The sequence below is a fragment of the Cervus canadensis genome, chromosome 11 (genome assembly GCF_019320065.1).
Source record: "Cervus canadensis isolate Bull #8, Minnesota chromosome 11, ASM1932006v1, whole genome shotgun sequence".
Taxonomy (NCBI): Eukaryota; Metazoa; Chordata; class Mammalia; order Artiodactyla; family Cervidae; genus Cervus; species Cervus canadensis.
The window spans coordinates 61,323,260-61,350,397 of record NC_057396.1 but is presented as its reverse complement, the minus strand read 5'-3'; the positions used below and the strand labels follow the sequence as shown (position 1 = coordinate 61,350,397).

General features: G+C 45.0%; 1 long non-coding RNA gene across 1 annotated transcript in view; it reads right to left on the bottom strand.

Moving 5' to 3' along the window:
* LOC122449442 overlaps nucleotides 1-25,607 on the bottom strand; it is a 28,644-nt gene extending 3,037 nt beyond the window's left edge. Inside the window, exons 1-2 of the long non-coding RNA XR_006271942.1 lie at nucleotides 25,454-25,607; nucleotides 17,509-17,579 (exon numbers count right to left, since the gene is read on the bottom strand). This is a non-coding gene — a long non-coding RNA (uncharacterized LOC122449442). The remainder of the gene's footprint in view (nucleotides 1-17,508; nucleotides 17,580-25,453) is intronic.
* Nucleotides 25,608-27,138: the final 1,531 nt, after the last annotated feature.

Below are 27,138 nucleotides of genomic sequence, written 5' to 3'. Positions count from 1 at the left end.
AGCTCAGTATCACAGTAAAAAAGGCTAAAGGAGAACTGGGTCCTGCTAGTCTAACTCCAGGGCCTTCCCAGGTGGCATTAGTGGTAAAGAACCTGCCTGCCAATGCAGGAGACATAAGAGACATGGGTTCAATCTCTGGGTCAGGAAGATCCCCTGGAGGAGGGCATGGCAATCCACTCCAATATTCTTGCCTGGAGAATCCCATGGACAGAGGAGCCTGGCGGGCTATAGTCCATAGGGTCATAAAAAGTTGGAAATGACTGAAGTGATTTAGCACACAATCTAACTCCAAAGCCCCACCTTGAACAAGTACACACACTGCCTTCTAAGCATATATCAATTTAGTCCTTACACCACTTTCCAGGGTGAGGCCAATAACAGATGAGGAAATTCACATTCACAGAAATTAAGTAACAGGAGGGAGCTCCATCAGCTCGCGATTATGCAAAAAGGTGAACCACAGGGCAGAGAGTATTAAGTCAGAGATTAACAGGCAAGATCATTGATATATGGAAAGAACCACCAAAACTTGGCACTCAGTGAGCCCTTAAAGATTCCCGGTTCATCACGTTCTTTTAGTACTGGAAGATTAAGGCTCAGAGAAGTTTCATCTCTTGCCTAGGGCAACACAGCATGTTAGTGACAGAGGGGGCATCTGCTGAATGTGCTTAATTTGGGAACTTTTCCCTGTCTTAATGGAGTAGATCAAGCCTCCAGGGCCTGTTCATCTGATAATAGACCCCTGATTTTCACTGTAGAAACCACCCCTTCGCCCTGCATGTGGTCTTGAAGGACTGGCAAAAGTCTCCCTCCCTTGGACATGTGATTTGAGCTAGAACAATGGGAATCTCTCTCCTAGGAATTTAAATTTGGGCAGCCATTTATTTTGATAATAAATCTCTGTTTTTCTTTAAGGAATTCAGAGTCAATTTGTAGAGTTTAGAATCTGTGGACCTGGATTAGTTGAGGCTTTTTCAGTTACAAGTGTTAGAAACTCAAGCCAAATATACTTAAGCAAAAAAGAATTTAGTGCCTTAGGTGAGGGATCTGCAAACTGTTGCTCTTGGGCCAAATCCTGCTCACCACCTACTCTTGTAAATAGTTTTATTGGAGCCCAGTTACACCCACTGGTGTATGTACTCTCTATGGTTTTTACACTGTAGTAGCAGAGATGAGTAGCTTTGACAGAAAGCTTTTCAAGCAGGCCCTTTATAGGAAAAGGCTGCCGATCTCTGATTTAGGTGGAATCAAAGTCAAGTGGCTTGATCGAGGGGCTTGATGATATTTCCAAAATCCAGACCTTCCATCTCTTTGCTTCTGCCTGCTTTCCTCCCTGTATTAGCTTCATTCTTGGATTAGCTTTCTCCTTGCAGTTGTAGCCCAAGCAGGGACAACAGTTTATTCCCTCCACAGGCAAATAAAAGTCTTGGGTCAGCAACTCATTGGCCCAAATCAGCTTTTCCCTACAGGCAGAGGAGCGGGGCTTACTGATTGAAGTCAATAAAGATTCACCCCCTGAAGCTAAGGATGGGGTAAACAAGGATTCTGTAGGGATATGAGAAGCCCTAATTTGCCAGATTTGCTGAATGTCTTCCCTGGTGGCTCAGATGGTAAAGAATCTTCCTGCAATGCAGGAGACCTGAGTTCCATCCCTGGGTTGGGAAGATCCCCTGGAGGAGGAAATGGTAACCCACTCCAGTATTCTTGCCTGGAGAATCCCAAGGACAGAAGAGCCTGGCGGGCTACAGACTATGGAGTTGCAAAGAGTTGAATAAGTTGGAGAGACTTCACTTTCTAGAGTCAATACTGCTATCATACTCCTATTATAGCTGACTTCCAGTGCAGAGTTGGGAGGAGATGCACGGTAGCAGACCATTAAATAGCATTTCCACAATAAACGCCACAGACATAAATATTTCAAGGGCTAAGATGATAACAAAGTGTAGCAAAATAATTAGGAAGTGATGAACTTGGAACATTTATTACTAATTGCATGTTTATATAAGTTAATTTTTAATAAGGGCCATGTTTGACAACTGGCTTATACTTAACAGTCAGCTCTTACTCACCAGCTCCAGCACAGCATAAAACTTATGGAGACTTCTTTTACCAGAACACAAATAGATATTAGATGGTAAACAGACAACAACAACAAAAACAAACAAACAAACAAATAAAATACCACACTAGTATCCATTGTGGAAAAACTGATAAACCAGGTAAGGTGGGAAAGAGTATGTGATTTTAAGAAAATAAAATATATGTACATTTTTGGGTGAATCCAACAGTGGTGAGAAGCTAGAGTCAGGCCCTGTGAGGCTAGAGATGTGTGGGCTTATATGGGCTGCCCACTGTCCCTCAAGTAGCTCCATAAAGCATTGGTTTACACTGACTTCAGGTGACCTCCTGAAGTAGGTAAAGTAGGTAAAGTGACCCATTAGGCCACGCTGAGAGCTAATCCAGAAAGTTCCATAGGAAGAAATCAGGCCATGTAGGAGGGCCAGACACCAAGGAAAATTAAAAGCACAATATGATGGAAATACAGATAAATATTAAATGCCATTACTATGGAACACAGTTCATCAATAACACAGTCTCTGGGGGCATTATTAATAAGAAAATTAAGAAATGTCTTGGATCTATAGTCTGTGAAAGTTCTCAAAGGACAGTCCTTTGAACATCTGATTGTGGGCCCCATGCTCACTCTTTGGAGGGCACACTGTCTCTACGAATGAGAAAACAGAAATGTGGACATGGTCATAGCGAACAATTGATTGTTGTTGTTCAGTTGCTAAATTGTGTCCGGTGGGGTCTTTCCCAGTGAGTCGGCACTTTGAAACTGGTTGAGCTGTGACTATAATTCCAGTCTTTTGATTCTAAACTCTATTCTATGAGCTGTAATCTGACAAATAACATGCTTTTGCCTTGGGATATGCACACACACATAAACAGGTTAAAACTAGAGAACCAAGTCACCACAAGAAAAAAATACCAGGATAATAAATGCTTTTATTTAGGGATTTATTTGCATAGGCTAATGAGTCCATTAATATATTTTGACTAATTAGATATGTTAGCACCCAAAATGGAGCGGGTAAATTTGGTTCTTCCATTTGACTTTCAAAGCAGTAGGTTTCAACACTATTATCATGGATAATATAGTGGTTCAGGGTTCAGATTGTAGAGACAGGCTGCCCAGATTTGAATCCCAGCTCTATTATTGCTATCTGGAGGATATTGTTTACTTTTTTGTGGCTTAATTTCCTCATCTGTAAAATGGGGACAATAACGGTGCTTCAAAGGTTGTTTGAAGATTAAATGAAATAATGCTCAGAGCAGTACCTGGCACATAGTAAACCCTTGATATATGTTAGTGGTTAGTATTTTTATCATAATCAACACTACTGATTTTACTTGGCATAAATACTAGCTTCAGAAGTCAAACTTTAAATGGATGTGCTTATTTAAATTTAGATTTGTTTATTCCTGCTATGATCCTTAGTAGTAAAAACACTATACACTCACATCCATGTATTTTTTTATATTGTCCAAAATCTGTCTGAAAATATTCTCATTTACTCCACTACACAAGAACACTGGCATCATTTAGGGATATGAGAAAAAGAAAGTCTGGATAACTTAAGTGTTAAGCCTTGGAGCCACAATCCAGCCCTATCTCCTGACTCCAACAGTTACCAAAGACAGCTGCACTTTCTTAGCCTTTTAGCTGCTGCATCACTGGGCTGTTCTTTGCTCACAAAGCTTCCCTGAAGCCCTCCGTCCCCTTGCTAGGTTTAATGGCTGGTCTCTGATGCTCCTTCAGCATCACCACCCTTCCTTTCACTGGAGAATCCACCCCTCCCCCTTTCTCAGCCATGAAGTTTGAGTGGGACCAGCTTCACACACTCAGTCCCATGAAGGATCCTGACTGATACAATTAGCCTGCCTTAGACTCTAGGCCACATGATTGGGTGTGGCGTGAGCACGTGACCCAGTGTGGACCAATGAGAATCCTAGGTCTTCAGCAGGAGACTTTAGAAGAGATTCCCAGTATTCCTGAGTCCAGTGTGGGTTGAGGGCTCTAACTGGCTTAGTTATGTTCTCATGATAAGAGCAGGAAACTACCAGCAGATGCAGGTGTGCATCTAAGCAAAGGATGAAGTCCACAATAACAAAGGCAGAATGAAGATATGGAGAAAATCCTCAATGATGTCATTTGAGCTGCTAGAAATTGCCTTACTGGAGGCCAGCATCTACTCTAAACTTTTTGGTTATTACGATCAAAATTTTCCTTTTATTATGGAAGCCTCCAAGTTGGGTTTTCTGTCACAGCAAAGAGTTCTATTTGATAGAAAGGACCTTCCCATATGACCTACACGGAATCCTCAAAGCAAAGAAGAGATTTAGGCTAGACTAGTTCTACAATCTTGACATGGGATATATATATTCTTCACAATGCTTGCTTCTGGTTCTAAATTTCCTTTATTCCTCCTTTTTTTTTTTCATATAATACCTATTGAAGAGTTAATAATCCATTTTATTTTCCATCAGGAGAGAAAAAAGTGATGGGTATTAAGTGCTTCTATTATTTAAAAAGTTATTGCTATATGATTTTGGACCATCAGGACTGTTCTAGTAAAAAGATAAAAGGTGTGGAGGGGATGTGGCAGGGAGGGTAATTAAAGGAAACCGGTTCTCAACAGGCCAAGCTCCCAAGAACATCTTCTTTCGTTATATTTGAGTCTCTGACACTTGCTACCAAATTTAGACCTCCTTTTCTGCCTTTTCCTCCATTTCCCTTCTCTCTGACGTATCCTGTGGTCCACTCCTTCTTAATTCCTTTCCACGTTTTGGGATATCCAGGACACTTCTCTGACTGTGCGTGTTGCCCGCGCCTCCTTCGCACTATATGGCTTATGTCATATATGTCCCTGCGCTCCTGTCCTAGTGCAGGCTGAGCACCCCAAAACTTCCACCCTCAGTGTCCTTAATGACTCGTAGCTGACAGCAGCCCCACACATCCATATCCACCCTTTCCAGAGATGCTGTAAACGAACCCAGATGAACCCCAGCTTTCTGGGTTTCAGGGATTCATCACATCTCAGGATTGGGAGGAAATCAGCTAGCTAATGCAACAGTCCTAACTGGTGTGTGTGGGTCAGCTGCATGTAGTGTCCTAAGCAAGGTGGTGAAAATAGTACCAGATAATTTACTTAAATCAGTGAACTTAAAAAGATAAAACAAAGACTGATAAAAAGAACTACATTAAAATCAGGGACTTCAGTTTATCAGAAAACACCTATAACAGCTAAAGTTCTCATATCTAGACTCCATGAAGAATTTTGGCAAATGAGTAAGAAACTTCAACAGACTCTTTCCAGAAGAGGGTATTCAAATGGCTAATTAGTATATGAAAAGCGTACAAACGCCTCCCTCACTTGGGAGACACCAATGAAAACCACCAGAAACCAGAATGATAAACAGCTGACCTGCTCATAAGAAGTCTCATGGGAATACATATTGTTGATGTTCAGTCGCTCAGTCCTGTCCGACTCTTTTGTTGCCGAATGGTCCATAGCTCACCAGGCCCCTCTGTCCAGGGGATTTCCCAGGCAAGAATACTGGAGTAGGTTGCATTTCCTTTTCCAGGGGATCTTCCTGACACAGGGATTGAACCTGTGTCTCCTGCATTGGCAGACAGATTCTTTACCCCTGAGCTGCCAGGGAAGCCCGAGAATGCAAATCGGCAGAGTTATTCTGGAGGCCTACTTAGTGTCTACTAAGCAGTTTAGAACCTACTATAGCTGAACACAGACAACCTATGACCCAGCAACTCCACTCGTAGGTATGATGTGGACTAATCAAACGATGCTAAACATAGACCTAGTCTGACTCTTTGCAACCCCATGGACTATACAGTCCATGAAATTCTCCAGGCAAGAATACTGGAGTGAATAGCATTTCCCTTCTTCTGGGGATCTTCCCAACCCAGGGATCGAACCCAGGTCTCTTGCATTGCAGGTGGATTCTTTACCAGCTGAGTATGAGAGATGAAAAAAAAACAACAACAACTAAAGGCAACATCAGTCTTCAGGTTCCATTCAACTGTCCATAAAATACAGTATATAGACCATTTTGTGCATGCTAAATGATTTACATCACAAAGTTCATTTAACCCTCAGAACTCTGAGACAGGTTTGATCACCCCAATTTTACAGATGGGCTCAGAAGGGTAGGAAAACTTGCCGCAGGGCACACAGCTACATTAGGAGAGTGCTAGGATTTAAACCTGATCCAGTCAATCTCCACACTCTTACGTTCTGTACCGCCTTTGTTGCTGGTTGCCTTCACTGAGATAGGCAAACCCTGTGAAGGAGGGGGAGAGGAAAGCGTCTGTGAGATTTCCCCTGCTCTGGGTTCCCACAACCCTACTTCGTCCACCTACCCAGATGCAAGCCTACTTCAGGAAGGTGTTGGTTGGGGTTCTTCTCTTTTCCAGGTTTCTATCCAGAGCCGTAGCCTAGTCCAGGAGCCCACAGCTATGGCCCAAGGGCCAAATCCAACCCATCATCTGTTTCTTCAAATAAAGTTTTATTGGAACATAGCCAGTATGAAATTAGCCTGTGTATAGACTATGGTTGCTTTTGCCCTGCAATAAGTGATAGTTGCTCAGTTGTGTCCGACTCTTTGCTATCCCATGGACTGTAGCCCACCAGACTCCTCTGTCCATGGAATTCTCCAGGCAAAAATACTGAAGTGGGTTGCCATTTCCTTCTTCAGGGGATCTTCCCAACCCAGGGATCGAGCACAGGTCTCCTACACTGCAGGCAGATTACTTACCATCTGAGTCTCCAGGGAGGCCTACTATTAAGAGACATTTCTAAGTATAAAGCAGGTCAACTTAAAAAGTATCAGCAGAGCCATATGGCCCTCAGTGCCTATAACATTTATTATCTGGTTCTGTACAGAAAAAGTTTGCTGACCCCTGCCTAGACTAATAAACTTCCCTTGCAGTCAAACCCCTATAAGAGGCAGGAGGAGGTTGATTTCATCACATCCTGGTCCTAAACAACAAACTTTTAGGTGCCCCAGGTCCCATCCCAAAGGAGATACATCTGGATGCTCTGCATTTAGGAGAATTCTCAGGTGCCCTGAAGCTCCTTTCTGCTCCTAACAGACCCATCCCCTCTCTGGTAGCCAATCCTGAAAGGTCTAGTTTGGCGGCAAGGTAACTACGGTCACCTGTGTGAACTCTACTTACGTCTAATTACCCCACAGCACAGATTGGTTTTGCATATCCTTTACAATGTCATATTAAATTTGTTGCAAGCCTTATTTGATTCCAAACTAAACTATACTCATGCATATTCTATCTTGCTAATGAGCTGCTTTTGGAAAATGGCCAATTGCTCACAATTTACACAAAATCAAAGGGAACACTGGTCAGGAGTGCTGGGTTATTGGCTCGTGCCCAGAATTATTTCTTAATGTGTAGCTGAAGAAAGGAAATGACTATAAAGCTAACAGCCCCCAAAGAAGTTACAATTTCCAAAACTAAATATCAAGAGAGAACCATTAGAAAGTTTATGAATTGTGTAATGATTTAAAATTTCTAAAGCCAGAGCTATCAGCTTAAATTAATCAATTTCTGTCTTGACTAAAGCTTTTTGTAAAATAGCATTGGGATTTTCTCAATACATCTGAACTTTTCAAATGTGAATTTTATACCAGGAGAGAAGACAAATATACCTTCCCAGCCTAATAGTTCGATTCAAGGCATAAGCTTTTAATAATAATAGCTACACTTTCTTAAACTTTTAAATTGCATGAGTCTTTGTCTTTAAGTACATTATTTGATTTAATCTTCCCAACAGCCATATAAATAGGTACTATTAGTATCCCCATATTACGACAGAGGAAACTAATGTGCAGAGTGATTAAGTAACTTGCAGAAAAATTTCCCAGTGTCATCTAGATAGCCCTGTTTCCTCCTTTGTGCTCTTATTGCACATACGCATCTCATAAAAAGTTAACAATGCCCATTTTCTACTGAGAGAAAGCCCATTTATGTTTTGTGAGAGTTCAGGATGTGATTTGTTCAAAAAGCATAGATGGCAATTACTGTTCCGTGTTTTGCAGGCATGATTTCACTTTGTCTTCACAACAGCTCCATTAGCCCTATCAGTATCTTCATTTCTTAGGTGATTATCCTGCGATTCAGAGAGCTCATGTACCTTGCTTGCCATCACAGAGCCGGTAAAGAACAGAGTGGTAGGTTTCCGATAGAGCAATGGGCATTGGAATGCTACAATGCACAGATGTGAATGCATCCGTGCACTCTCAGTGGTGTCCGACTCTCTGTGACTCCAAGGACTGTAGCCCACCAGGGAAGAATATTAGAGTGGGTTGCCATTTTCTCCTCCAGGGAATCTTCCTGAACCAGGGATCCAACCCTCATCTCCTGTATCACAGGCAGATTCTTTACAGCCAAGCCACTGGGGAAGCCCACGGATGTGAGAGTTGGACCATAAAGAAGGTTGAAGGCTGAAGAATTGTTGTTTTCAAATTGTGGGGCCGGAGAAGACTCTTGAGAGTCCCTTGGACTGCAAGATCAAACCAGCCAATCCTAAAGGAAATCAGCTTTGAGTATTCACTGGAACGACTGTTGCTGAAGCTGAAACTCCAGTACTTTGGCCACCTGATGTGAAGAGCCGACTTGTTGGAAAAGACCCTGATGCTGGGAAAGGTTGAGGGCAGGAGGAGAAGGGGTGGCAGAGGATGAGATGATTAGAGAGCATCACTAACTCCATGGACATGTGTTTGAGCAAATTCCTGAAGACAGAACTCCTGGAGAAGGGGACGACAGAGGATGAGATGGCTGGGTGGCATCACAGACTCAATGGACATGAGTCTGAGTAAACTCTGGGAGTTGTCAATGGACAGGGAGGCCTGGCGTGCTGCAGTCCATGGGGTCGCAAAGAGTTGGACACGACTGAGGGACTGAACTGAACTGAACTGGAGATGGTGGAGGACAGAGAAGCCTGGTGTGCTGCCGTTCCTGGGGTTGCAAAGAGTTGGACACGACTTAGTGACTGAACAACAACGAAGTGCTCTGATGCCCCTTTAGGAGAGCAACGTCTTGATTCATGCGATGAATCAAGTTGGGGTTGTTGCGCTATGATGCTTTTGATTGGGTAAGTTCATGCACTGGACCTGGGGCAGGGCCAAACGGCTCTGCTTACTAAAAATAGTGAGGAACTGAGAGACTTCACTGGCAGTCCAGTGGTTAAGAATCCAAGCTCCCAATGCAGGTGGCCTGTGTTTGATCCCTGGCCATGGAACTAGATCCTGCATGCCAAAAGTAAGACCTGGTGCAGCAAAAAAAAAAGAGGGGGGGGAGGAATTTTAAGTTCCCAAGAGGCAGAGAGAAAAACCCTGGAAGCTGGTGTGGAGAAAAGGGCACCAACAGAAAACCTTAAAGAGGAGCCAAGCACAGACTCTGGAGGAAAGAAATCCTGAGGCAGAAGTGGTGTGGCAGTGGTGTGTGTGTGCGCGCACACACGCACTCAATGTACACTCCCATCCCCTTCACAAACCTCACCAGGATATTGTCAGTAAAGTCCACCTTGCTCGCTGATGTGTGAGGACATTTTTTTAGGGTAACTTAGGCACCAAGAGCCAGATTACTGCAAAGCAAAACCAGAGACAGCTCATGTGATGCAAGAACCCCAGCCCAAGGTGCCGACTGACACCCATCCAGGTTACAGCAGTCACCTACAGGGGGCGCATTTCAGATCCCTCTTGCCAGCTACCCCATTCAACTGTACTCTTTAGCACTGCATTAAGTACTCCTTAGTGCCAGGTAACAGATAAGGGGGAAAAAAAGACTCTTAGAGGGTGCTTGAGACTAAACTTCTATACTACTTACTAGGAAAAGAGTACTTTGTGTGTGTGTGTCTGTGTGTGTTAGTTGCTTAGTCGTGTCCGACTCTTCGCAACCCCACAGACTGCAGCCCACCAGGCCCCTCCATCCACGGGATTCTCCAGGCAAGAACACTGGAGTGGGTTGCCATTTCCTTCTCCAAACGGAACTATAGAAAGAAAGATAGCTCCTCGTTCCAGCTTACAAAGTCTACAAGCAATAAATGCTGGAGAGGGTGTGGAGAAAAGGGAACCCTCTTACACTGTTGGTGGGAATGCAAACTAGTACAGCCACTATGGAGAACAGTGTGGAGATTCCTTAAAAAACTGGAAATAGAACTGCCATACGACCCAGCAATCCCACTTCTGGGCATACACACTGAGGAAACCAGATCTGAAAGAGACATGTGCACCCCAATGTTCATCGCAGCACTGTTTACAATTGCCAGGACATGGAAGCAACCTAGATGCCCATCAGCAGATGAATGGATAAGGAAGCTGTGGTACATATACACAATGGAATATTACTCAGCCATTAAAAAGAATTCATTTGAATCAGTTCTAATGAGATGGATGAAACTAGAGCCCATCATACAGAGTGAAGTAAGCCAGAAAGATAAAGACCAATACAGTATGCTAACACATATATATGGAATTTAGAAAGATGGTAGTGATAACTAATGATAACCCTACATGCAAAACAGAAAAAGAGACACAGATGTACAGAACAGACTTTTGGACTCTGTGGGAGAAGGCAAGGGTGGGATGTTTCGAGAGAACAGCATCGAAACATGTATATTCTCTAGGGTGAAACAGATCACCAGCCCAGGCTGGATGCATGAGACAAGTGCTCGGGCCTGGTGCACTGGGAAGACCCAGAGGAATTGGGTGGAGAGGGAGGTGGGAGGGGGGGATTGGGATGGGGAATACGTGTAAATCCATGGCTGATTCATGTCAATGTATGACAAAAACCACTACAATATTGTAAAGTAATTAGCCTCCTACTAATAAAAATAAATGAAAAAGAAAGAAAGAAAGAAATTGATGTTGCTCAGTCATGTCTGACTCTTTGCGACCTCATGGACTGTAGCCTACCAGGCTCCACCATCCATGGAATTTTCCAGGCAAGAGTACTGGAGTGGGATAATCCATTCACCCCTCACAATTACAGAAGAGAAATTGAGGCATAGAGAAGTTAAGCAACTGGGTCCTCATCACACAGCAGCTAGGAAGAAACATGGCTGGGACTTGAACTCAAGACACTCCAGCTTCAGAGCCCAGGATCTGAACAAATACTAAACCCCCCAGAGCATGCTGCCTGGAGTACAGTGCCTAGAGAACTCAGCAGGGCCCTCTAGCCTCCGAAATCTGGTTCCTGAGTTGACAGTAACCAGATTCCAGCTCGTATTCTTCCTCAGGTGGATTTAACGGGCAGTGAGGGTAAGGTCACTGATGCTTGGCTGTTGCTGGGCCCCTATTCTGAGGTGTTCATTAAAAAAAAAAAAGACCCTAGGGATGGGATGAGACTCGCAAGCAGGTGTCCAGAGCCCAGGCTCCTCCCCAAGCTGAGAACAGTCTTCTGCGTCTGATTACACCTGCAGGGCAGACTTGTCTGCCCTTGGCTCACCTGCTGCTTCAAAAGGAGGCAGAGAGCCTGCAGCCACACAGCAATGCAAACGTGTCTCTCACCAGAACCCGGGGACCAGCACAAAACCATTTCTGATGTATTCAATGTTTCTGAAACCCAAAGCACACTTAACTGTCAAACACTGGTGTGGCTTAAAACTTCTGTCACAAAAATGGAATCTTAAAAATGTAACAGTTTTAAGAGTGGGAAATCCCCAACATCAGGGCTTACCCTGGCTTTACTTTTTCTCCCATGCCTCCCCCATCAAGACTAGATCACCACAGACAAGACGCCACGTGAGTGTCTCACTGGGGTGAACCGGGGCGATTTTGTTTCTTTCCCTGAGACTGAAAGAAGACGGAGGATGAATTATCTGGTGCAGCTGAGAAGTGGGAGGAGGGTTCTCCTTTTAAGGGGAACCATTAAGTTTTAGAGTCATTTTCACAGTAACATTAAGCCATTTACTTAGCAATTATGCAGGGAATCAATACTGATAGAGTGTTCCGTGAGCACAGCTGCACGCCAGCATCTGGATCTGCCTCTGGAATCCTAGAGGGCACATCTGCCAGCAGAGAGGCTCCTCCGGAGAGCGCCTCGGAGGTTGGATGGGAAACGCAGCTGCAGTATCAGCCAGTGAGGTCAGGAAGGGGTGGGCTGTCCTGACCACGCGAGAAACCCTAGACTTCGTTCTGTATTCTATACAGAGTCAGGATCTGCGCTCCTGACCACACACACACACACACACACACACAGAAAATGACTGCACTGGTAAAAATAAACTCCCAAAGCAATTGAGCATCTGTAATGGGCCAGGAGGGCTTCCCAGGTGGCTCAGAGGTAAAGAATCTGCCTGCCAATGGAGCAGACTTTGATCCCTCGGTCGGGAAAATCCCCTGGAAGAGGAAATGGCAACCCACTCCAGTAATCTTGCCTGGGAAATCCCATGGACAGAGGAGCCTGGTGGGCTACAGTCCAGGGGGTCACAAAGAGTCAGACACCACTTGGGGCGCACACACCAGCACTACCACCACCAAAGGGCCAGGCACTGTCCCCTGCACCCTGTGTGTGAGGCTTCCTAACAGTGAGGGCGCTGCTTGTATTATTCCTGTTTAATAAGGGAGGGCAGGATCGAGGGAGGACTTAGGTACTCAAGCCCAAGTATCTAGCAGCACCAAGACTTGAGCATGGGTATATTCTGATGTTGGAGCCCATGCTCCTAACCATCACCCTATATTAACTCCCAAGTAGGTGATCATATAGAGCTGTGCCAACAGATTCTGCAGCACTCTGGCTGGCTTGACACTAGCAGTCATTTTTCAGAGTACCTACTCTGTGTCAAGGGGCTTTCCAGGTGTGACCAATGCAAGTGACTTAAGAGACATGGGTTTGATCCCTGGGTTGGGAAGATCACCTGGAGGAGTGCGTGGCAACTCACTCCAGTATTCTTGCCTGGAAAATCCCATGGACAGAGGAGCCTGGGGGGCTACAGTCCATAGGGACTCAAAGAATTGGACTTGACTGAGCGACTTAGCACACATGCACTCAGTATCCGACACATCCAGTGGACTGAAATGTAGGGAGCACGTCAATGGGAGAATCAGCAGACGGAGGTGTTCTCCACTGCAGGCAGAGCACCCACCCCGAACATTCTTCACTTGTCCCTTCTCATATTGCCCCGCCTGCCCTTTTCCTTCTCCCTTTCCCAAAGTGATGAGAAGGAGCAATCAGATGACTTACGATGAGGGGCAAAGCAACTATGTTTTCCCCTCTCTGAGTCATTCTCCAGATCTCTAGATATCAGTTCAGTTCACAGTTCAGTTCAGTTGCTCAGTCATGTCCAACTCTTTGCAACCCCATGGACTACAGCACACCAGGCTTCCCTACCCATCACCAGCTCCTGGAGCTTGCTCAAACTCATGTCCATTGAGTCGGTGACGCCATCCAGCCATCTCCTCCTCTGTCGTCCCCATCTCCTTCTGCCTTCAATCTTTCCCAGCATCAGGGTCTTTTCCACTGAGTCAGTTCTCATCAGGTGGCCAAAGTATTGGAGTTTCAGCTTCAGCATCAGTCCTTCTGATGAATATTTAGAACTGATTTCCTACAGGATTGACTGGTTTGATCTCCTTGCAGTCCAAGGGACTCTCAAGAGTCTTCTCCAATACCACAGTTCAGAAGCATCAATTCTCAGTGTGAGAGAGTCCAACTCTCACATCCATAATGACTACTGTACTTATCTCTAGACATATACAGGTATAAATTTATGTACATGTTTCAATATTCAGTGAAATGTGTCCCCTCACCCAGGTCCTACCCACCCTGTTTCCATCCCCTAATTCTACTGATTTGCATTTTCTTGTGTTTCCTTCTAAATTTGCACATACATATTTAAGACGTTACAAACTTAATAGTTATTAATCCTTCTCACTCCTGCTCATTTTCTTGGTGCTCTAGCCCTGTGAATACTGAGAGAGCATCTTCATTCTCTTCTATAGCTGCATACTATTCCATTTACAAATGTGTCATACTTACTTGAGTTTCCTCCTATTAAAAGACATTCTGATGTTCTCTATTTTTCTGTTCATAAATGGACACTTTGACTCCTTGTGTCTAGATCTCAATTCTTTAGAACTCCATGAAAAATAAAGAGGATGATGGACATCTCCAAATTTCAAAGAACCACCACTACAGAATATCAGAGCAAAGAATCAAAATGCACTCAGGAAAAGCTCCACTCTGAGAAGATCTTTCTATGCCAGGAGAGACTGCCATGTCCACCTTTTCCCAAATATTCCATTTCCAGACTTTCCTGGTCATCCAGGGGTTAAGACTCTGCCTGCCAGTGCAGGGGACATGGGTTTGATCCCCAGTCAGTCCTGGAAGATCCCACATGTTGTGTAGCGATTAACCCGTGTGCCACAACTACTGAAGCCTGAGCTCTGGAGCCCACGCTTCTCAATAAGAGAAGCCACCGCAATGAGAAGCCTGTGCATGGCAACTAGAGAAAGCCCACTCATAGCAATGAAGACTCAGCGCAGCCAAAAATAATTTTAAAAAATTCCATTCCCCTTCAGCTCAGAAAAAATCTGACACCTTGAATTACGCGATCTATACATAAAGCAGTTTTTAACTATAATTGGTGGGGGTTGGTTATTGAGATAATGTAAAACTCAGCCCAGTCTAGCCTACCAACTCAGGAGGAGTCCAAGCCTGGAGGTCTTTCCTTTGCCTCTCTGGCTGGGCCCATTAGGGGCTGAGCAATTGTCCTCTCCATGAAGACATTCACTTCCCCAGCGCAGCCCCCCGACCACCCCATCCAAGCCAGAGAGGTGTGCCTGCATTTGTGAAAATGTCACATCAGTGCTGGATTTGTCACCAAGAAATGATACGTGTTTCTTCTCTTACCCCTTTCAGATCTTTACTAAAAATAGCAGTCACACCTTAGAATGGGACCAGCACTAAAATAAGGAGAATTAGGACAATCTGCTTGCCTTTCGGTTTGTCCTAACACCCTCACCTTTTCTAAACTCGGTCACTGCATTCTACCTCCTCCCTCCTCCCACCCGTAGTAGCTGATGCTGTTGGTTCCCTGCCCACATTCTCTTAGGTACCATTTCAGGGTACAGTGGCCTGGCTTTCAATGACTAGCATCTGCATCTCTTTGCCTAAGGGCTTTCTCCAGCTACCAGTGGCCATTCTGCCCATATGCAAGGCAGACTGGAAGGGCTCAGGAATTAATGCCCAGTGCTCTTTCCCTTACATTCTACTACATTTGAGCACTGATGATGAAATACTTGGTGTAGCAATTTCTTGGCCATGAAGAGTGTTTCAGTGAGAATGGGTCAGAGAACACTTCATTAAAAAGTTCTTAGAATTTGCGCTGTTTCAAGAAATTCACCAAAACATCTCCAGTTCATCCCCTCCCTGAGTTATATTTAACACATGCTGTTCCAGGGGCTGCTCTGATGGGACTTGGTCTCATATCTTGTCCTACAAGTCCCTCACACCATCCACACCCTTTGGGCAATACTTGAAAATATCATCTGTGGGAGTCTCCTATTCCTGCAACACTGCTGCAAAATAAAAACTAGTGACTTATGAAATCAAGCGTTTATTTTTCTTATTCACGGGTCTGCAGATTGGCTATGGTGATGCTACTTCAGTCTGGGTTTGGGTCTGTTCCATATGACTAATCCTGGGATCCAGAGACAAAGGGCACTGGCTACCCAAGGCATGATGCTCTTCTCATGGTGGTTACAAGGGAAGCCACACAACGTAAGCATTATTTAAAGGCTCTGCTGGAGTCACAGACACTCACATTCCATTCGCTGAAGCAGGTCAGTGGCCAAGGCCACAGTCAGTGGTGTAAAAAGCATACAAGGTCCCAGATTGCAAGGGAGATGAGCGAAGCTCTGCTGAATAACACTTCAATCGATCACATCAGCTACAAGTGTGATTTCCAGGGAGGGAGGGAGGTCAAGTACATCTTCCCAAAGCCTCTGAATCTACAAACTGATACTGTCCTATCACTCAAGTCAGTTCTATAAGCTGCCAAGAGGCGGCGATCTCAAAGGGACCTTTCTTGAGAGATCCCCGGGTATGTGAAATGGCATTCTCCCAGATTAGAGATCCCCAAGATGGAAAGTATCTAGTTGATCTGGGATAGTTTAAAAACCTACCATTTTACTTCTCATGATCTGCCCTAAATCAAGCTTTCAAACTTCCCTTTAGAAAGGATGGGACCTGAAGAGAGGGAAGAGGCAGATGTGGGTGGTTTATATGCTTCACCCTCAGTAATCAATGTCTAGCAATAAAGGTCCTAGCCAAGATACAGAATAGTGCAGTGGCCAGGAATAGCTACTCCTGAGTTTGACAACACACATTTGAATCTCTTCTTATGCTGGATACTAATTGTCTTTCCCACCCAACTCCTCAACTTCCATTTCCACTTCTGTCTCCCAAGAAGAATCCTCATTTTGTTAATGGAACTGCCCTCCTCAGGGAACAATGACCCACCTCCAACACAAACCTCAGCTGAATTGGCAGGGACTAGTTATGTTCCCTTTGCCAGTGACTGGTTCAAGAATAGGTAAGTGACCTAGAAGGGGCTGATGAGATAAACACCGTGGCTACGGGAAGAGTTTGCTGGAGGGAAAATATTCCATCATTGTAAGGAGAAAGCCCTAGAAAGAAACCAACCCTTTCTTCTTTTTCTGAACTTTGTTATGTCTAGATGTCACTGCTAGAGTCCTCTAACTTCCCAAAGATGAAAACAACTCAAAGATGGCAGAGCAGAGAGATGGAAAGAACAAACGTCCTGAGGATATCATTGAACTGCTGAATCAACCTCACCTGAAGCTTGTCTTAACCGCGACCTTGCTTTTCAGTGAGGTCATGAAAGATCCTGGTTCCTGACTCTTGACTCACAGCTAAGCCAGCTTCAGCAGTCTCTACCCAGTCACTGACTACCACTGTGTCCTTGGGCAAGTCACTGAATTTCTCGAACTCCGTTTTTGCACCAAAACCTATTGCCAGGATTAAACGACAATAAGAATGAAGCATTTGAAAATTTGCAGTGTCTGGTGTCTAGTAAGGATGCAAATGACTCCCAGGCATGATTTTTATTATAGGGCTTTGGGGCACCATCAAGCAAGAAAGTGCAGGCCTGGGCTGAGAGTCATAACTTATGTACTTCTCTGTTTATAGTTGTCGTCCTCTGGCTGTTCCTTCTAGAAAGTTACTAAAAACCGCTCCCCAAAACCTGTTTTCATAATGGACTGAGAAGTATAAGGTCTCCTACCCTAATCTCTGAAGCCTGTGAGGTGTAAAAGCCCCGTGGTGAAGAGTACAAGGGGGATGTGTTTATGTCTTATTTTTTAAACATTACATAATTAACACATGATTTTTTAATATGAAAAAATGCAGATAAGCAATATGAGAAAACAAAAAGAAAATTTACTTACAATCCCAACACCCAAAGGAAAGCACTCTGAATACCATGTACATGTTCTTCCAAACTTCTTAGTTGGGGCATCTTTGAAAAGAGAGAAAAAATAAGCATCCTTGTATGCTACTTCTGAGAGTGAATTGGTGATGACCTTTTGGAGGGAAATTTTGTAGAGTCTTTGGAAATTTAAAAAATATGTATATTTTAATGCACCAACACTTTGGTTCCTCTTGACAGTCCCTTGGACAGCAAGGAGATCAAACCAGTCAATCTTAAAGGAAATCAACCCTGAATGTTCACTGAAAGGACTGATGCTGAAACTAAAGCTTCAATACTTTGGCCACCTGATGCGAAGAACTGATTCACTGGAAAAGACCCTGATGCTGGGAAAGATTGAAGGCGGGATGAGAAGGGGACGACAGAGGATGAGATGAGATGGTTGGATGGCATCACCGACTCGATGGTCATGAGTTAGAGCAAGCTCTAGGAGTTGGTGATGGACTGGGAATCCTAGCATGCTGCAGTCCATGGGGTCACAAAGAGTCAGACATGATTGAGTGATTGAACTGAAGTTTGGCTCAACAATTTTGCCTTTAGAATCCGATCTCTAGTACAACAGCAAGAGGTGTGGATTATTGGATAGAGCTTGCAGAATGCCAGGTACTGTTCTCCACATTTTTGTACCATCTCAGTTTATCCTCACTACCCATGAGGGAGATATTACATTTTTTATAACAGCTCAATTGAGATACATTTCACATACCATACAATTTGTGTACAATTAATGTTTTTTTAGCATATTCATCAAGTTGTGTAACCATCACCGCAATTTTAGAATATTTTGTTGTTATTGTTCAGTTCCTAGGTCATATACAACTCTTTGTGACCCCATGGACTGCAGCACACCAGGCTTCTCTGTCCTCCACTGTCTCCTGGAGTTTGCTCAAATCCATGAACATTTTAATCATCTCTAAAAGAAAGCCTCCTTGGTAGTCATTCCTCTTTTCTGCAACCCCTTAACCCCTGGCAACCACCAATCTCCTTTCTGTGTCTATGGATTTGTCTATTCTGGACATTTCATAGAAATGAAATCATATAATATGTGGTCTTTTGTAATTGGCTTCTTTCAGTTAGCATAATATTTTCAAGATTCAGCTACAAGCTACAGCTTGAATCAGAACTTACATCTTGTTAATGCCAAATAATAAATATTCCATTGTATAGTTACATGGTATTCTGTTATCCACTTATCAGCTGATGGGCATTGGGGCTGTTTCTACCTTTTTACTAATATGAATAATGCTGCTGTCAACATTTATGTACAAGTTTTTGTGTGAACTTGTGTCTTCATTTATCCCAGGTATATACATTGGAGTAGAACTGTTGAATCATATAGCAATTCTACGTTTAACATTTGAGGAGCTGCCAAACATTTTTCTAAAGTGGCTGCATCATTTTACATTCCCACCAGCAGTGCACAAGGGTTCCAATTTCTTTGTATCCTTGCCAACCAACACTTATTATCTGTCTTTTTGATTACAGACATCTGAGTGGATGTGAAGTGGCATCTCATTGTGGTTATTTTGCGTTTCCTTGATGAGTAGAGGGAGGTAAATTATTATGTTTATTTCATACATGAAGAAACTGAGTCACAGAGAGGTTAATTAAGTACCCCTGGTTACTTAGTAAGTGTACAGACTCTTGTGAACACAACAGTATATGTAGAAGACAGCTTGCTGCAGTACTGTGAAAAAAAAAATCAGAACACCAGCAGGGGTTTATCCCTAGAGAAGACCATTCTCCAGTTTTCGAAGAATGAGGAAGGCCCATTTATGTGTACATGAAATGAACTCCAAGGCACATTGTTAGTGAAAAAGCCAGTCACAGGATCATGTGTACAAAATGAACCTACAGATAGAGTCATTGATACAGTTATGGATATACATGATATAGCTATAGATTAGAAGGTTATACACTAAACTCGTTAGGAAGCAAGCTCAAGGAGGCCACGGATCTTTTCATTGTGCTACAATATCACCAACAGGCTTCCCTGATGGCTCAGTTCAGTTCAGTTGCTCAGTCGTGTCCGACTCTTTGCGACCCCATGAATCGCAGCACGCCAGGCCTCCCTGTCCATCACCAACTCCCAGAGTTTACTCAAACTCATGTCCATCGAGTCGGTGATGCCATCCAGCCATCTCATCCTCTGTCATCCCCTTCTCCTCCTGCCCCCAGTCTCTCCCAGCATCAGAGTCTTTTCCAATGAGTCAACTCTTCGCATGAGGTGGCCAAAGTACTGGAGTTTTAGCTTCAGCATCAGTCCTTTCAATGAACACCCAGGACTGATTTCAGTGGTAAAGAATTCACCTGCAATGCAGGAGACACAGGGGATGCAGATTCAATCCTTGGGTTGGGAAGAACCATTGGGGGAGGAAATGGCAACCTACTCCAGTATTCTTGCCTGGGAAATCCCATGGACAGAGGAGCCTGGCGGGCTATAGTCCAGAGGGTCACAAAAGAGGTGGACATGACTTAGCAACTGAGCAGGCACACATATCACTGATACCCAGAACTGGACGTGTAGCACACAGTAGGAGCAAAATAAATATTTGCTGTTAAATGGGCAATTCCTTCGGAGAGAGGATTGGAAAACAGGAATATATACAGAAGAGCTCATGCTTCATTCTGCAGAGCCATGTCCTCTGTGAGTGAATCCATGTAAGTTGTATCATTTTTGACACACAAAAATAACCTGGATAAATACAGGTAGCAATGCAGGGATGATCTCTGCTTCCTGTAACTTGACATGCCAAAGGCTCTCCTAATACTCCACATTTAGGTCAAAGAGGAAAATGCACATGTCTAATGAAGCTGCTGTATTTATTAATATTAATGAATAAAAACTGTTTGGATGGCTTAAAAATTAAAAAAAAAACAACACCTGGAATTCTTGGGGCCTTTAGCAAGAGAAAAACAAGGCCCCCAAGAGAATTGGTATGGAAATGATACACAGCCTCAGTGTCTTCCTGAGACACATGAGGACCTTCCTGGCATCACCCCCCACTTCAAGTGCATACAGCTCCCTCCCAGCGGGGCTCCATCTCTGGGGCTGATCACCTGCAGGGGAGACAGGCTGGCTCCAGCCCTGCTGGGTATCCCAGTCTGATCAATAAGTTGTTCTTTCAGTTAACAGGAATCCAGTGTCAGGATGCCAGCAATTAATCTTGTTTTCATGCCTGAGAAGATCTTAAAAATCAATAAGCATTAGAAGGACACAGCCAAATATTTTCCTTTCTATTGTTTTTCAATATTTGCTTAATTTGTCATCCCTGATGAGCCCTCTGAGGAGGCCCAAAGATCAAGGGCTGCTGGTAAAACAGCACAGGTGTTCACATCACATTATGCAAGGGTAACCGCCTTGGAAGACAATTAAGAGACATTTGCAGTTGGGAGCCGGTTAGGAAAGGGGCTAGGGGCTGTGGCCTGTTCTGGTATACCTAGGGTACAGGGCTGACCTACAGACTGCAACATTTACAGGTGACAAAATTCAAACAGTGAAAATGTCAAGTTGCACCAAAAATGATGGTTAGCAGGGGCCGGATGCTTACAAATTGTGGTACTGGAGAAGACTCTTGAGAGTCCCTTGGACAGCAAGGAGATCAAACCAGTCAATCCTAAAGGAAACCAACCCTGAGTATTCATTGGAAGGACTGAAGCTGAAGCTCCAATACTTTGGCTACCTGATTCAAAGAGCTGACTCATTGTAAAAGACCCTGATGCTGGGAAAGACTGAGGGCAGGAAGAGAAGGGGGCAACAGAGGATGAGGCGGTTAAATGGCCTCATCGACACAATGAACATGAGTTTGAGCAAACTCAGAAAGATGGTGAAGGACAGGGAAGCCTCGCGTGCTGCAGTCCATGGGGTTGCAAAGAGCCGGACATGACTTAGCAGCTGAACAACCACAAGAGCAGAGGCCGGGGCAAGAGAAACATGAGCGGATGTACAGCAGGTTGCTCCGCACAGATGGAGACATTAGGGATTTACTGACACCCTCTCCATTTATTATGAGGAGGACATCTCTTCTCTGACCATGGGACGTTCTTTGACTATGTGCCATACTCAGGCCAAGAGCGGGCAGTGGGGTAGGGTCTGGCCACCATCTTGGACTCTTCCTTGAGAAATGAAGTATCTCCTGCCATCTCAGTAAACAAAGGATGTCACGGTCAGCAGCAATTATATTCACCACTAATCGTGAGCTGGTGAATCCCAACGAAACTCAGGAAGGAAAGAATACCAGCTCTCTGGAGAATCCCAGGGACGGGGGAGCCTGGTGGGATGCCGTCTATGGGGTTGCACAGAGTTGGACACGACTGAAGTGACTTAGCAGCAGCAGCAGCCATCAGATCCTTGCTCCTCCAGGCTCCTCCATATCTGTGACCTTGGGCAGGTTACCGAACCTGGCCATGCCTGTTTGCCTCATCTCTAAAATAGAGAGGCTAATTTTGTAGGCTCCTGGGAAAGGCACAGTGAGGATTAAGTGAACTAATCTAGATCAAGTGCTTAGAACTTAAGTGGTTGCCAGATGATAATGGCTCAATACTCATTAGTGACATCTTTCTGAAACACAACCTCCTTGCTTACACCCAGATCAGGACACAATTCTAGCCCTCCTACCCAGCCCACAACTCTACAGGACCAGCTTACCTTTCCCGTCTCACCTCTTGGTGACTCTCTGCTTCTCACTCTATACTCACATTCAATGTCCTTTTGTTCCTCTAGCAAAACAGATTACCAGGCCTTCATGCACAAAACAGACTACCATGCCATTACCTCCGCCTGGAGCCTTCTCCTATCAGTTCTTCCCCAACCCCCTGCCTACGGACCATGCATCTCTCAGGTCTTAGATGATGTTTTCTTTGGGAAGCTTCTCTCACCTATCAGATCCAAGCAGGAGCACTTCTTTATGTTTCAACTATATCTTACTTCCCATTAATGCCCTTGCTACACTGTATTTTAAAATTTTTATTATGAAAAGTCAAACCCAAAAGAACAGTACCATACTACAGTGAACTCTCATATACTCCCAACTATTGATAACGTTTCCCCATATTTGCTTTGTCTCTAAATATGTGTGTGTGTGTTTGTGTGTGTGTGTGTGTGTGTGTGTGCGCGCGCGCGTATGCAGGTGGTGGTGGTGTTTAGTTGCTCAGTTGTGTCTGACTCTTTTTTGACCTCATGGACTGCAGACCACCAGGCTCCTCTGTCCATGGGATTTTCCAGGCAAGAATATTGGAGTGGGTTGCCATGCCCTCCTCCAAGGGATCTTCCCAACCCAGGGATCGAGCCCAGGTCTCCTGTTTCCAAGCACGTTACAGGCAGTGTGACCTTTCAACTCAAAACATTTCAGCTTGCATCTCCAAAAAAGAAAAAATAAAAGTTAAGGGTTATTTTCCAATCTAAACTATAACACCCTAATAGCACCTACAAAAAATGAGTCATTCTCTAATAACTGAATACTTGATCTGTACCCAAACTTCCCCAACCCCCCCCCCCAATTTCCTTTTCTGTCTTTCTGCAAGATTGCGTTTGAATTGCTCTTTTCCTTGAGCTGCAACTCTAAGAGGAATGGAATGTGTCCCTTTGCTCCCCTCACCCCAGCACTCAGCCCTCCTTGGTAGGAATTTTTTGTAAGAATAACCTTCGTGTCCCACCTCTTCCTGCATCAACATGCCAGAACCCGGACCCCCAGAGTCTCAACCACTGGACCACCAGGGAAGTCCTTGTATAGATCCTTTTAAGACAATCACCAGGAGGAGTGGAGAAAGAAGCTGAGAACAACTGATATGGCTGAATTATGCACCCCCAAATTTATATGTTGAAGCCCTGTGCCCAACCTTGAAACATAACTATATTTGCTGATGGGGCTTTAAAGTGATGACTAAGTCAAAAAGAGGCATGTAGCATGGGCCCCAGTCCAGTCTTTACAAGAGGGATTTGGACACACACAGAGATAGCAGGGTGCACATACACAGAGAAAAGGCCACGTGAGGACACGGCGAGAAGACACCGTCTGTAAGCCACGGAGAGAGCCTCAGGAGAAACAAGCCCTGCGTACACCTTGATTTCCGCCCCCAGCCCCCAGAACTTATTTGTGAGGAAATACATTTCTGTTGTTTAAGCCACCTAGTCTGGGCTATTTGTTTCGGCAACCCTCGCTGACTAAGACAGACTGCTCGGAGGCTGGGGGACTCCGGAAAGAGTCTTAGGCACCTGCCTCAAGGGATTGGCAGTTTAGAAATCCCCAAAGTTAAGGAAGGAGGGTGTTCTCTGTAGTATCCACAACATCGTATGAAGAGACAAAGAAGCAGGTTTAACACCCAGTAGGCCCAGCCAGTGGGGGAGGAAGACTAGTCTCCATTTGGATGCAATATTGGAGGTCTAGGTTATTGCACAGACCTTGAAGTATCAGCTACTGAGCTGAAGCAGTGTTGGAACTAGAAAGGTAATCAGAAGAATGAGGCAGTGGACTTCCCTGATAGTCCAGTGGTTAACAGACTTTATCTCCCGGTGCAAGCGGTGTGGGTTCAATCCCTGGTCTGGAATCTAAGATCCCACAAGCCTCTTGGCCAAAAAACTGGAACATAAAACAGAAACAATTTTGTAACAAATGCAGTAAAGACTTAACAAAAAAATAGAAAGGCCCATCATAACATCTAGCAGCAAAAAATATGAAAAAAAAAAAGGAGTCAGGGAGCTGCCCTAATTTTCATCCCATGGCAAGGAAAGAGCAGGGCAGCACATACACACACACAAACATTAGAGGCAGCAATAGACACAAATAAAGCTGGCTTCCTGAATATACCTGGTGAGTTCTGCTTATTTAATATCTGTTATCTTACTTAGCCTGTTACTGGCCAAGTAAGCAATGGCATTCATTGAGCAATTATTATCATCCAAATTCCTTCCCTGTCACCATTGGGCAATTCCATCCTCCTTGAACTCGGCAAAAGCTAAGAAACAACAGGCAAACCGCAGAAGAGCTTCTGCATTCCTGGAGCTGACAAGTCAAACGCTGATGTTCTACAAGGCCAGGATCAGAACACCACCTTCCGTAACTCATGATCCAGAGAAGGAGACTAGCTCCCATCCAGCCAAAGGGTAAGGCAGGCTTCAGATTCACACAAGGCTCCAAAGAAAACTGAGTTCAAATCCTGACCCTGCCACCTGACAACTGTGTGACCCTGGGCAAGATACTTAATGCCTCTGTACTTCCATCTCCTTGTCTATACAATGGAGATGATGGAAATACCCATCCCATGGAGTTTATGTGGAGTAAATAGAGTTTATTATATGGAATAAATGAGGAAGCAGATACAAAACATTTAGAAGCTTGCCCGACACAGTAGTTAGCATTACACATAGTAACATCTAGCTAGTATTATAGGTCAGTGCCCCTCAAAGTGAAAGCTTACAATAACCTTGGTTTGCTGTAAAGGACATTAGACAAGAAGCGTGGTGATGCAAGCACAGATTCTAGAACCAGACTGCCTGGATCTGAATCAAGCAAGAATGTAAAGCGCGTGCTGTAACTGTTTGCTCTAATTGCTAGCAATGCTGTCAGATACCTGTAGTCATATATATGTACACATACGCAATACACAGAGTAAGAACTTAATTATGGCAGCTATCATTAGAGAGCGAGTCTTCTCTACAAACCCACAGAGACCCTGAAGTTGCTGGTCACCCAGAGACATCAGAGGCGTTGAGTGGGGGCTCTGACAGGAAGTGTGCTGCAGAACTTGACCTCAGCCGCTTTGGCTTCTTTGCCTACCAGCAGACAGTGGCTCTCAAGCCAGCAGGGTGTCTTGAAATCAGAAACCCACCCTCCTGGGGCTGGACACTCAGCCGTCACCTCCAGCCCCCATTCCGTGCCAGAAGCTCTCAGCCGCTTCTGTGTTACCTGTCTGCTCGCTTCCTCCAGGGCAGGGGAGGTTACCACAGCCCTTTGGCCTCCCGAGAAGATGACATTTCGATGCGGCCCAGCTATCCCTGGGCCTGACCGTCCACTCGGTTCCCACTGCCCTGGGCCCTGAGGACTGGCAGAGGAACAGGCGGAAAAGATAAAAAGCTGACAACCCCCTGCAGGAAATAATTGTTCAGCTGATTCCAGAACTGAAAAACACAAGTGTAACGTCGGAGAAAGGAGAGCAAAGTGCCATTCAAGGCCATTGTTACAGCCTCCTCTCTGTGTATGGAGGAAACAAAGAGGCCCTGTGTGTGTGAGGACAATGGCGTGTGTCCCCAGCCCCTGCTGTGTTACGCCTGGGGACGGGAGGACGGGAAACGAGGCCACAGTACCCTCCTGGGCCTGGCGCGCTGTGGACTCCACTGATCACTGCCCTCAGCCTGGTCAGAGATGGGAAAGCAACTTCAGACTCCCAGCCCATGGTGCCCTGTAGTGAGGGGCAGGGGACACCCGTCAGGAGTGACCGATCGGGTCCAGGCTAGTCTTCCAGGCATGGCGAATTGCCAAGTGACCCTTCCTCTCCCTCTCCTCTTCTCTCACCAGTTTTCAGAGGCTCACCACAAGTCAGAGCTGAAAAGAATCACAGCTATCTCGTCTTCAAACACTCCGACTCTCGGCTCTCATGAGGGGGCATCCGGCCCGGACTGTCGCCTGGCTGTGTCGCACCTCAGCTGCCGTTGGCGAGGCCAGATGAATCCTGACGTAAGAGCATCCCCGGGACCCCCTCAAAGGCCAGACACTCTGTTGTGAGCAAACTCACAAAATGAGGCTTCTGCCTTTAAATCCTGGTTCTGCCACTATCTACTCATAGATTGTGAGGGTTCTTTTTTTTTTCCCTGTCTGAGCCTCAGTTTCCCCGCCTATAAGCAGAGATCATTCTTGGGTTACCATGGAGATTAAATTAGTTCATAGGCATCTCAGTGGTAAAGAATCCACCTGCCAATGCAAGAAATGCAGGAGATGCAGGAGATGCAGGAGACGTGGGTTCGATCCCTGGGTCAGGAATATCCCCTGGAGAAGGAAAGGGCAGCCCACTCCAGTAACATTGCCTGGAAAATTCCATGGACAGAAGAGCCTGGCAGGTCCATGGGGGTCGCAAAGAGTCAGACATGACTGAGCAACTAAATGACAACAATGTAAAATTCACAAAACATTACTTGGCCTGTAACAGTTGCTTTAGAAGCAGGAATGACAAGTTAGATGCTCACATTACACATGAGATTTGCTTAGGCTCATGAGGAGAAAGGCATGAGGATGGCTGGAATCCCAGGGTCTCGAATACCCAAATTCAGTCTCGCTGCTCACGATGGCCTAAGTTTGCCCCATTAGGTCCCTCAGGGAAGTTGGGCGCCGATAAATACCCTCAGGGATGAGGCAGGTGGCCAACTGTGACAACAGGAAGCAGTTGGGAAAGTGGGAACCCAGCACCCGGGCCAGGATACAGAGGCAGCCAGAGCTCAGCTTCGGGCAACCACTGCAACATAGAAAGGTGGCAAGAGCATGACCCCACTTGTTGATTTTTAAAACAACCCAGAAACCTGGATTTTTATGTCAAATTTCCCAATTTTGACACATGTTTCCTGAGGCATTGTTAGTGCGAAGTCAGCCTCAAATCATGT